Genomic DNA, 13,544 nt, shown 5'->3' with positions numbered 1-13,544 from the left:
AGTTGATGGGAGCGCAATCAACAGTCAATTTAGGGGGTCTTTTCTAGATCTGCTAAATTGACCCTCAGGAGATCAATCCCCAAAGCAGTAAGTGTAGACAAGGCCTTATTCCCCTTGTATCTATTCTCTAAGCAGGAATAAATAATCAGTAGGAGTCTTAGTATGTCCACACTTAAGTGGTGATTCAGTGGCATGTCTGGCACAGCATGGTGACAAGCAATGCAGATGAAATTAGTAAATGTTGCCTTTGTATTAAATGCTTTTTGGAGAGGACATTCATAGATTCCAAAGCCAGAAAGGATGATCACGGTCTGATCTCTTATAGAACACAGGCCATACAATTCTGAAGTTCCAAGGGGCACTCTTAGCAAAAACACAAAAACAAACTCCCATGAGTGATTCATAAAGATCATTTCCAACCGACTTGCAGATCTTGCCCTCAAATGCAAATGCAAAGCCTGGTGTGTGTGCTGTTTTGCATGCGTTATTCTAGGCAGCTATGGGCTGGAATCCATGTGATTCTTACAACAATGCAAACATCCTAGCATCCAGATCATTTGCACTTGTTTCCATTTTCAAAATGGAAATGCTCTTAAACTAAAATACTTACCAGAAGCTAAAGGTTTTCTTCACCGTGGCTAACGTTTTCTAAACGAGTGCAGATTATCTTTATTTTAATGCTTCTGCTGTCATGGTCCGCATCACTATGCTGAACTGGAACACAAGATTGTTCTTTTAAGTGCCTGCTTTTTATATGAAACTAGAAGACCTACCTGGCATTTCCTGGGTCTGGGCTGGCCCAGGAGTGGAGGGGCAACCCATCAGCTTCTCTCCGGGGCTGATCTGGAGGTGCCAGAGTGGTCCCCAGGGTGGCAAGATGGCTGGCAGCTGCTCCCTAAAACAAGCCCTGGTGGAGGGGCTCATGTTGTTGGCCAGCGACTGCGGCATACAGCTGAGGTGCTTGCTGCCCCCCCGTGGTCATGGAGTTGGCACAATAAGCCAACCCTTCCAGCTCTAGTGTAGAACTGACCCAAGCGTATCATATTATCACTGTTGGGCAAGATCTTCACATGGTATAAATCAGCATATTCCATAGAAGTTAGCTGAATCTTGTTGACTTACGCTAGTTGAGGATATGCTCTATTATTTGATTGTAGGGATGCAGAAAAAGTGGCCAACAGGAGATTAGCCCATATACTGATGGAATCATAGAACACTAGGACTGGAAGAGACCTCATAGCAGGACCAAGCACCATTTAGACCAGTGTTTCTCAAAGTGGTCCGTGAAACCACTTTGAAAAACTTGTTAACTGCCTGTGCCGGTTTGTTTATTTCCTGGTGCCACAGCCAGAGAGCCTCGTGGCTCCCATTGGCTCCATTTCACTGTTTGTAGCCAATGGGGCGCTGTGGGAAGCGGTGTGGGCCAGGCCACCGCTTCCCTCGGGTCCCCGATCCCTGATCAACCTTCCTAGGCAATTTATTCTAGTGTTTAACCACCCTGACAGTTAGGAAGTTTTTCCTAATGTCCAACCTAAACCTCTCATGTTGCAATTTAAGCCCATTGCTTCTTGTCCTATTATCAGAGACCAAGGAGAACAAATTTTCTCCCTGCTCCTTGTAACACCATTTTAGGTACTTGAAGAGCCGACCCAAGCTATGGACTGACCGGGCAATAGCCCGGGGCGCCAGATTGTAAGGAGAGCCACGCGATGCTGCCGGGCCAGGTGGGGCCACGCATGCGTGGCGCACCTGGAGTCCGGGGTGCAAGAATGAGCCGCACGCCCAGGGGCGGGGCTGTGCATTCACCACTTGCCTCGGGGCGGCGCCACGCGCCCAGGGCCTGGGGTGCAAGAATGGCTTGGGCCGGCTCTGGGTACTTGAAAACTGCTATCCTGTCCCCTCGGTCTTCTCTTTTCTAAACTAAACAAGTCCATTTCGTTCAGTCTTCACTCACAGCTCATGTTTTCTACACCTTTAATCATTTTTGTTGCTCTTCTCTGAACCTTCTCCAAATCTTTCTTGAAATGTGGTGCCCAGGACTGGACACAATCCTCCCACTGAGGCCTAAGCAGTGGAGAAAATTAAAAACAAGTCCTTCCAAGAAGGAAAAAGAGAGGAATGTGTGATAAGCAGAAGACACTGAAAACCAGAAGGGTTTTCTCCCCTCTCCCCAGAAATATTTTTCTCCCCTCCCCCCCGAAATATCAATGAAAATGTAATTATAAAATCACATTTTCAGAAAATTTCAATGAGCTCTGATTCTGAGTTTTCCACTCCCTGTGAGGCAAATAGATGTCCACTCAGGCCACCAACCTGAGTATATATTTAAAAACCAACCAACTCTAAAGCTCAAACACAATGTATTTGACATCCTACTTTTAGGTATGGCTCAGGTCTATGTAAACATATCTTTTTATAACTTCACTATCAATATAAAAGAAAGGTATTATTAGTATTAGTGGGTCAGTTCCTGACCTGGATGCTTCTGTTGTATTTAATTTTCAATGTCCAAGGAAAGAATGTGGCTCTAATTATACTTTACCTGAAATTCAATAACCCATAAAACTATTTCAAATTAGCCTATCAAGTTAATACAATTTAAAAAACCCAGACAATTGCCAGTGCCACCTACACATACATCAACATCATTTAGACCTAGGGAGGGTCTAAGTGTGAATGATTCACTGTATGATCCACTTTGACGAGGCACTATCTCTGTGAAGTAGTCTTTTAGAGACAGGCTGGCAGGACTGGGCCATTATAATATTGGGGTCTGTAACACTATGGCATAATTTGTTACCATTCAGACTGCCAAGCCATGATTTACCTGCTTTGGGGGCCTTCCATGTGGTGACTGGTCCCTGCTAAAGCTGACACTGAAACTCAGTCAGGGTCCAAATGAGATCTGTTTTGATCCAAGCAAACTGTTGGTCAGAACCATGTTTCTGAATGGCACCAGTGACCAGTGCAGACAAAGCCAGACATGTTATGGAATATGTTTTAGAGTCATGTGATACCATCCGTACTACCAGCATACCTGGGCTATAGCACACTTTTAAGTGTCATTATAATGTAATTGTGGGTAGGCAGGGACAGATTATTATATAATGGTATATATAATCACGTAATAGTCCAAGCCACCTGTATTTACTGGTAGAATCCAGGCTGTAACGGTTGTATAAGCCATTTCCTAAACTGGGTTAAAACAGTAGCCATGTAGGCCCTGATTCAGCACAGCACTTATGCATATACTTGATGAACTAAAGTCTAAATCCAGGTGGAAAGAGTTCTTGCTCCCACATGGAAAGAGGGAAAGAAGGGGGAGGATTCAAACAGATCTTGATCAGGAGTGGGCAAGACAACCTCTGCGGGCTGGCTCCAGCCCGCCAAGCCCTTTGATCTAGCCCACAGCTGCTCTGCCACTCCCCTGCCCCCAGGCCAATCAAGACTTGGGAATGGGGGAGCATGCAAAGTCTCCTCTTCCCCCGCCAGGGGGGTGCGGCACCAGAGAGAACTGCCAGCTGTTCAAAACTGCTGTCAGTTCTCTCTAGGTGCCCCACACCCCTGGCAGGGTGGGAGCAGAGACTTCATGCACTCCCCCACCTCCAGGCCAATCAAGGTCTGTGGGCAGGGGAGCACGTGAAGTCTCCTGGCCCCACCCCTTTCTGCCCAAGGCTCTGCCCCTTCCTGGCAGCCCATGACCACTTCTGAAATTCATGAAGTGACCCCCCTACAAAAATTATTGCCCACCACTGGTCTAGATAGTGCTTGGTCCTTCCATGAGTTAAGGGGACTGGACTTGATGACCTTTTGGGATTCTTTCCAGCCCTATGGTTCTGTTACAGAATCATAAAAATGTTGGGAAGGAAGGCACCTCAAGATGTCATCTAGTCCATTGCCCTGCACTGAGGGCAGGATTAAATATATCTAGCCCATCCCTAATAGACATTGGTATAACCTGTTCTTACAAAACTCCCAAGGGCAAAGATGATGTAACCTTCTTAGGTAACATGTTCCAGTTCTTTACTATCCTTATAATTAGAAAGCTTTTCCTAATAACCAACCTAAATCTCCATTGTTCCAGACTCTATTGATTATTTCCTTTCTTACCGTAGGTGGACATGGATAATTATTGATCATCTTTTACATACCTTGAAGACTATTATTATGTTTCCCTTCAGTCGTCTTCTTCTCTAGACTAAACCTATCCAGTTCTTTCAGTTTTTCCTCAGAGATCAATGTAATGGGTTGGATCAGAGAGATCCTCTTGAGACTGTCACCTGGTCATATCACTGAGCCTACCTACCACTCCTGGAGGCACGTCATCACCCTGTCCACCCTGGTCTCTCCCAGCAAAGACACAGAGTTGGGGTCACACCCCACTGTAGAGCAATAGACACTGAGACCAGCTTAGCTCAGAGAAGGGTCTGTCACAGGGACTTGGCACAGCACCCCAGTACACAGCCCCAAAGGGACCAGAACCCTAGATATATCCATCTTACTCTGTATACAAATTTTACACAGAGAAAGCTCAGAAGGCTCACCCTTTTTATCAATGACAGAGAGAGATGCACAGCTGTTTTTCCCTCCCCAGGTAACAATTATTTACACTGGGTTTGATAATAAACAAGGGTACGTCTACACTACAGCGCTAATTCAAACTAACGGATCCAGACTAAAAAACTAGTTCGAATTAGCGTTTTGCTAATTCGAACTAGCATGTCCACATTAAGTGGACTCTGAACCGGGGTTAAGGATGGCCGGAAGCAGTGCTGGCAGGGCATCAGATGAGGACTTAGAGTGTGGAGCTGCTGCCTCAGGCTAGCCGAGGGCTGTGCTTAAAGGGTCCCGACCCCCAACCCGGACAGACAGTTCTCAGGGGTGCCCCGCTTGCAAAGCAGTCCTGGCTTGGAATGCCCTGAGTGCCCACACTGGGCACATCACAGCACTCGGCCATCAGACCGGCTGCACTTGCCGCAGGCTGCCATCTGGGGAGAGGGGGTAATCGGGGGGCTGCAGGAGAGCTTCCACCCCCAGAAGCCCGCAGAGCCAGCCCAGTCCTCCCCATCGGGGGCTCGTACCCCATTCCTCCCTCACCTCCTTCCACTTACCCTTCCCTAGCCCCCCTTCCTGATGTAGAAAATAAAGAAAACGTGTGGTCAAAAATAGAATCTCTCTTTATTGAACAAAACTCGGGGAGACTGGGAAAAGGAGGTAGGAGAGGGGAAGAGAGAGGGTGGGAGAGGGGAGGGCAACTAAAATGATCAGAGGTTTGGAACAGGTCCCATATGAAGAGAAGCTAAAGAGACTGGGACTTCTCAGCTTAGAAAAGAGGAGACTTAGGGGAGATAGGATAGAGGTCTATAAAAGCATGAGTGGGGTGGAGAGGGTGCATAAAGAAAACTTCTTCATTAGTTCCCATAATAGAAGGACTAGAGGACACCAAAGGAAAGGAATGGGTAGCAGGCTTCAAACTAGTAACAGAAAGTTGTTCTTCACAAAGCAAAGAGTCAACCTGTGGAACTCCTTGCTGCAGGAGGCTGTGAAGGCTAGAACTAGAACAGAGTTTAAAGAGAAGTGAGATCAAGTCATGGAGGTTGGGTCCATGCAGTGGTATTAGCCAGGGGGTAGGAGTGGTGTCCCTGCCCAAAGTTTGTGGAAGGCTGGAGAGGGATGACATGAGACAAATGGCTTGGTCACTGTCTTCGGTCCATCCCCTCCAGGGTCCCTAGGGTTGGCCGCTGTCAGCAGACAGGCTCCTGGGCTAGATGGACCTTTGGTCTGACCAGTACGGCTATTGTAAGCTCTGGGCTCAGGGTCAGGGGTCTCAGTGGACCACCTTGATTTTCATGCACACCTGCTCCTGGGTGGCCAGGCTGACAGCTCTCCTGCCCTAGACGGCAAGCTCCCGGGAGCCGCCAGCCTGGTCCCGGGAAGAGGGGGAGGGCTTGGGGGCATCGGGTGGCTGGCTCGAGCCATGCCAGGTGCAGGGTCTGCTAGCTGGGTGAGGGCAGGCTTGCACCTGGCACGGGCACCATAGGCAGCCCGTGCCACTTTAAGGGGTCCGGGGCTGGGAGGGGGGCAATAGAGTTTCCCTGGTGTTGGCCAGAGTGGCCACCAGGGAAAGCTGGGGAGGGCTAGCCTCCCACTAGTTCGAATTAAGGGGCTACACACCCCTTAATTCGAACTAGTAAGTTCGAACTAGGCTTAGTCCTCGTAGAATGAGGTTTACCTAGTTCGAACTAAGCGCACCGCTAGTTCGAATTAAGTTCGAACTAGCAGAGCACTAGTGTAGCGCCTATCAAAGTTAATTCGAACTAACATCCATTAGTTCGAATTAACTTTGTAGTGTAGACATACCCCAAGTGATTTTATTAAGTATAAAAAGTAGGATTTAAATGCTTACAAGTGAAAACAGACAGATCAAAGTAAGTTATTACGCTAAAATAAACAAAACATGCCAGCTAAGCCCTAATATGCAAAAAGAAATTGTTACAAATTGTCCTCTGGTCCTTATTTCAGGTAAAGCTCTTCAGGCCAGAGCTGAACTTTTTCCTGACCTAGTTTAGTAAGTTATCTCCACCCCTGTCATCATAGTTCTTTTGTTTCCAGGTCCTTTCATGTATCCTCTTGGGGTGGGGAACAGTCTGTGAAACCAGTTGAAGACAATCGTTGTTTGCTTCCTACCCCTTAAATGAGATTTCCCCAGGATGGGGATTCTCTGTTTAATTCTCCCTCTCCCCCTGTGTGAAAGGGTGCAAAATTCAAGATGGACTCCAGCACCAAAGGGCATGGTCACCTGCCTTTGTAGGACCAACCACAATCCAGGTTTACAGGAACAACTAAACTATCATTGCCTTGAGCCCCAGAACATTCAGTTTCTTAAGTACCACTAATGTCTTTCACTAGAAAACCTAGATTAAGAAGATTTACACTTCATATGTCTAATTTAGCATATAAGAATGATACATGCACACAAATAGAATATACACATTCTATTTGCAAGCTCTTGAATGATTGATCACATGCCTCAATTTGCATAAAACATATTTTAGTCATGCATATTCATATTAAACACATTTCCATAATTATATGGGGGTACAGTGTCACACTTCTCCCGAGTTCACTACAACAGGATTGGACAGTGTCCATTGCAGAGGCATTCTGCTCAGAATTTCTGTCTGGCTTTTGTACACGTCCATGCAGTGTAACTAAACCCTGTGATGTCATTCGTAGGTGTTTTTCCAAAGTTCTGGGTTCCTGTCCCCCAGATACCTGAAAACATTTTGGGGTACAGCAGTGCCCCCAGAATGCAGATAATAATGTCTTTTAAGGTATAGATGTCTTGGCCTTTAGCCACCAATGCCAGAAGGCAGCGTGCCTCAGTTTCCCTGTCCACACAGCAGTGTAGGTTTGTTATGCCCTTGCTGCTACACCCAGCTCTATGTTTGTGTACTGGTATTACCTTAGAAGATGCATGCTTCTATCCTTAGTATGTTAAAAGCTTTCTCCAAAAATCATGTCTGTTACATATTTTCAAGGGGTTTACTTCAATGTGAGTTCCTTTTTGTCGATCCATACGTGAGGTAGGAAAAGTCATAAGGTTACCAGCAAATCTGAGACAAAGGGGCATTTCCAAGTTTGGCTACCATATCACACCCTCTGTTTAAACCCTTTGGTTGTGAGGTATTTACCACCGCCTTTCTGGGGTGGTCCATTAAGCTATTTACAGACATTGATCACCTTTCTAGGGCTGTTCTCTTCCTGTCTGAAAGAGATGGTGTTAGCTTTGACAGGTACTGGTAGCCCACCGTCTGGCACCTTTGTTTCCCCAGACACTGTTCCCAAGAGGGTTCCTTCTCGGAGCTCAGACCTGCAATTCCCCCTTGAAACCTGAAGGACAGGTGGGCAGACTGGGATTATAGATACAGACCCAGCACCTGCTTCCAAGGCCCCTTTGCAAAAGGTGGGGAGACATTCCTGCACTCCCACCTCCAGGCCATCTGTCCCCTGTGGAGCTGTAGGCACACAGCTCCCAGCCATAACAAAGCCTTCCCTAATAAGCCTGGTATCATCTTCCCCCTTAGAATTGGGTTGTCCTCCAGTTATCAAATCCCTGTGATCCTCAGCCCCCACAGTGGCTCCTTGGACCCCCACCTCTTCCCTAAGATCTTCCTTCAAGACACATATTTCCTTTCATCCCTGGGCTGGACCTACCCCCTGCTGCTCTACCCCTCCTGGGCATTTAACAGCCTGAACAGCCCCCCTGCCACTAGGCCATAACTCTCCCTCCCCTATGGAATGAAACACAAGGCAGGAACTGCCCCTCCCCACCTTGTTGCAAATTGCCTAGCACTCCTGGTCACATGCCTCAATTTGCATAAAGCATATTTGAGTTATGCGTGTTCATATTAAACTCATTTCCATGGCACAGTGTCTCAGTCATGTTTTCTAAGTCCCTTCTTTTTGTAGCTTTTCTCTGAACTCTCTCCTCAAGTTAACATCTTTCTGAAAGGGTGGTGTCCAAACCTGGACAGAGTACTCCAGCTGAGGCCTCCCCTGTTCTGAGTACAGTGGAAAACTAAGCTCCCCTGTCTTACATCTGATATTCATAAGAACGCATCCCAGGTTGACATTGCCAGCTTTGCAATAGCATCACTCTGTTGACTTCTCATTCAGTTTGTGATCTGCTGTAGCCCCCTGATCTTTTTCAGGTGTACTACTGCCTGGCCAATTATCTCTGTTTGTATTTGTCCACTTCTGGCAGAAAGTGCTCCATGCAAGTTGACATCCATACCAGCTAGTAGTAGATGGAATAGTCAGCATCTTTCCCCTGCTGGCATTGTTCCCAAGGTCTTAGACTGCAGTAGCTTTCCCAGAGAACCCCCCTTCATGTTGGGGATCCTCTTCGGAAGAGGGTCCGAGGAGTATGGAAACCCAGGTAGAGCAGCTCCATGGGAGCCACAGGGAGTTAGGTGTTGGGGAGGGGTGTTGGGTCCTAGGAATCCAGAGCTAGTACAGAGGCTTAGGCCTGAATGTAGATAGTTTTGACCTCCTGCAAATCCTGTGGGATTGGGGAGTCAATCCAGGCTCATTCTGTAGAGGGCATGCCCCACCCCCTCCAAGTAACAACGCGTGTGGGGGGAAATCTATGATGGGGTGCCTACAAAGGTTCCTTTCTGTGGGTTTTACTACAGGAGTGGACAATGTAGTCCCCGGCTGGGTTATCTCCATTCTGGGATCTGAGCATGTGCTGGTCTTATTTGAGCATGAACCATTTTTACACATGGGCCAGGTAACTTTGGGCTTGTCTCCAGGAACACGTAGTTTTCGGTAAGTTAGCATCTGAGTCTGCCACAGTAGCCTGCCTCAGATCAACTCTTCGTGTGCACGTTCCTTAGTGCACATTGATCTCATCCTGTTCAAAGCAGGGTAGGTCAAAGAACACTGATGAATGGTCAGGGCACACTAGCCAGAGCCACAAGGACAGCTATTGCCTGGCACATCTACACCCACGCTTGCCACCCACTAAATGTCCATGGGAATAAATCCTTAGTTTGAACTTCAATGAAGATGGAGTCAGCCAGGCAATAGTCACAACAGGGCCGGCAAATGTCACCTGAAGAGCCGTGTCCTTTTCTGTTTTACATTCTTTGCCCCTTTTGTTTATTAGCTGCCCCTTGTTTATTAGCGTTTCCTTTTGAACACAAGGGAATTGTGTGGAGCTGTTGGACTGAAAGAGTGGGAGGGTGCTGGCCATTAGTTCACACAGTATCTAGTTGTAGTATTAACTCCTTCTACCTACCACTGTGTGGAAAGAGAATGTAGGACACTGCTGTCAGCTACACTCCCCACCCTGACTCAGTCACTATTAGAATCTCCACCCTTCTCAGAAGCAGAGTTAATTGGGCACATCAGAGCATACCTATACCTTAGACCCAGTCCAGTTGCACTGAAGTTTCGCCATGGGGGAGCAGAAGCCATCCCGTCAATTTGGTGTGAATCATAATTAAAAGGTATGACCCAATGAAACTAACAGCTTTTCAGACAATGAGCAGGAAGAGGGATAGAAAAGTTAGCCATGTCCCCATTGGTTTAGATTTTCTTGGCCGTGTCAACCAACTCTGATCCTTTATGTTTGTTCAGAAAGTATTTAGTATTGTAGGATACTACCTAAAATATAGCCGAGGTGGCTCCCCTTAACCTCATTTTGGTTGATGAGCCAGAAGAATAGATAGCTCCTATGGTCTCGTCTGTACTAGAAACCATTTTCTAAACTTTGCTCACTAATGCTAGGTCTTTTTTAACTGGGTTTCACTTAAATCTGCTCAGAGCAGTGATAATGAGACAGTGGATTTCAGGGAGGCGGATTTTGGTAAGTTCAGAGAGCTGATAGGTAAGATCCCATGGGAGTCAAGACTGAGGGGAAAAACAGCTGAGGAGAGTTGGCAGTTTTTCAAAGGGACATTATTAAGGGCCCAAAAGCAAGCTATTCTGCTGTGTCGGAAAGATAGAAAATATGGCAAAAGACCACCTTGGCTTAACCACGAGATCTTGCATGATCTAAAAATAAAAAAGGAGTCATTTAAAAAATGGAAAGTAGGACAAATTACAAAGGAGGCAAACAGCACAGGAATGCAGGGGCAAGATTAGGAAGGCAAAGGCACAAAATGAGCTCAAACTAGCTATGGGAATAAAGGGAAACAAGAAGATTTTTTATAAATACATTAGAAGCAGGAGGAAGACCATGGACAGGGTAGGCCCACTGGTCAGTGAGGAGGGAGAAACAGTAACAGGAAACTTGGAAATGGCAGAGATTCTTAATGACTTCTTTGTTTCGGTCTTCACCGAGAAGTCTGAAGGAATGCCTTACATAGTGAATGCTAGTGGGAAGGGGGTAGGTTTAGAAGATAAAATAAAAAAAGAACAAGTTAAAAATCACCTAGAAAAGTTAGATGCCTACAAGTCACCAGGGCCTGATGAAATGCATCCTAGAATATTCAAGGGCTACGTCTATACTGGCCACAATTTCAGGAAAAGGGATGCAAATCAGGTAAGTCAGGATAGGGAAATCCGCGGGGGATTTAAATATCCCCCGCGGATTTAAATAAACATGTCCGCCGCTTTTTTTCCGGCTTGGGGAAAAGCCGGAAAAAAAGCGTCTAAACTGGCGCGATCCTCCGGAATAAAGCCCTTTTCCGGAGGATCTCTTATTCCTACTTTGAATTCCTACTTCCGGAGGATCTCTTATTCCTACTTATTCCTACTTCCGCTCTGTTCTGCACTAGTTAGGCCTCAGTTGGAGTACTGTGTCCGGTTATGGGCACCTCATTTCAAGAAGGATGTGGAGAAATTGGAGAGGGTCCAGAGAAGAGTAACGAGAATGATTAAAAGTCTAGAGAACATGACCTATGAAGGAAGACTGAAAGAATTGGGTTTGTTTAGTTTAGAAAAGAGAAGATTGAGGGGGGACATGATAGCAGTTTTCAGGTATCTAAAAGGGTGTCATAAGGAGGAGGGAGAAAACTTGTTCATCTTGGCCTCTGAGGATAGAACAAGAAGCAATGGGCTTAAACTGCAGCAAGGGAGGTTTATGCCGGACATTAGGAAAAAGTTCCTAACTGTCAGGGTAGTTAAACACTGGAATAAATTGCCCAGGGAGGTTGTGGAATCCCCATCTCTGGAGATATTTAAGAGTAGGTTAGATAAATGTCTATTAGGGATGGACTAGACAGTATTTGGTCCTGCCATGAGGGCAGGGGACTGGACTCGACCTCTCGAGGTCCCTTCCAGTCCTAGTATTCTATGATTTATGAATGTGCCAATAGCTGGGAGACGATGAAACTTTGTTGAGACATAGCGTGTATAGCTATGGAAGGGGAATGCTTGAAAAAATCAAAGCAATTTGGGCTCACTTTTTAGAAGTCTATGATTAATATAGACCCTGATGATAGAAATGTATGTCCCCTCCCCTCACTACATCCTGACCCTTTTTACTAACTTTGTGAATTATGATGAATCTGGTATGTTGGTACATCTGTTGAATCTGGAAAAATTAATAAATTATATATATGGAAAAGTGTAGTTATTCTAGTCAGCTCCTCTTTGTGATCTAAAAATCCAATTTAAACACTGTTTTAATTCTACCATAAATGTAGCACAACAATTGCTGAGCTCAGCTGACATAACTGCAGCCCTATATAGGTGTGTCTAGACTACAGGGTTGTTGTTTTTTAAAGTGGCCTTTTAAAAAAAAACTTCCCCTGCATCTAGACTGCTGCCACGTTCTTTCGAAAGTAAATTGAAAGAACACAGCAGTGTTTTCGACTGTGGAAAACCTCATTTTACGAGGAAGAATGCCTTTTTTCGAAAGTGCTCTTTCAAAAAAAGGCTCTATGTAATGCAAACTGTGGTTTTTTGAAAGAGAGCATCCAGACTGCCTGGGTGCTCTCTTTCGAAAAAGCAGCTTGCTTTTTCGAAAGTACTGGTTGTAGTGTATATGCTCTTTTTTGAAAGAGGCTTTTTCAAAATTATCTTTCAAAAAACCCACTTTCGAAAGAGGCTTATAGTCTAGACATAGCCTACATGTGGGTTCAAACCTCGATAAAAAGTTGTGGTTTAAACTGTCAATGACTGTGAATGCATTCCCAAACCAGAGAGCCTCATCAATTGATAGAGACAGTGAGAGAAAACATACCAAGCCCAGAAATCTTCTGACTGGAAACACCAACTGTAGTAAAGGACTCAAAACAAAACTGAGCAATCAAGTAGTAAATTAAAAAACCATAGGTAACATTTTCAAACATGCCTAAGGCTATGTCTAGATTACAGGGTTTTTTCGAAAAAAGTGGCCTTTTTTCGAAAAAACTTCACTTGCGTCTAGACTGCCACCGCATTCTTTTGAAATTAAATTGAAAGAACGCAGCGGTTTTTTCGACAGCGGTAAACCTCATTTTACGAGGAAGAACACCTTTTTTTGAAAGAGTTCTTTTGAAAAAAGGCGTTCTTGCCTTCAGACAGGGCTTTTTCGAAAAAGTTGTGGCTGTCTAGATGATTTCTTTAGAAAGAAGCTTGTACTCTAGACGTATCCTAAGTGATTTGGAGTCACTATGTACTTGGAAAGATTTAACATATATTGTTAATTGAAATTACTCAGTCTCTGTTACAGAAAAACGGATGTTTGGGACTTATGTAAAAGATATCTTGTGTGTGTTTGTATATGTGTAGACAGTATAAAGGGCACCCTCAAAAAAGGAGGGAGGGAGGATCACCAGAAATAACCTAAGAACAGATAAAGATACAGGAAACCCCCACATTACGATGGCCAGAGTTGCCACCCACTGCCACCGCCATTTTTGTAAGTGTGGAAGGTGCCAAACTTATGTCTTCGGCCCACATTTACGATCGATGGCGCACAGTGCCTATCGTAAATACGGGTTCGAGTTATGACACCCCTGACTTGCAACGCTTCCCCAGGAACCGACTGTGTCGCAAGTCGGGGGCCTCCTGTATAGAAGCTGAGATGTTTGTTATTGAATCAAATT

This window comes from Pelodiscus sinensis, chromosome 4 (assembly GCF_049634645.1).
Source record: "Pelodiscus sinensis isolate JC-2024 chromosome 4, ASM4963464v1, whole genome shotgun sequence".
In the NCBI taxonomy this organism is placed as follows: Eukaryota; Metazoa; Chordata; order Testudines; family Trionychidae; genus Pelodiscus; species Pelodiscus sinensis.
This window is presented reverse-complemented; position numbering follows the sequence as displayed.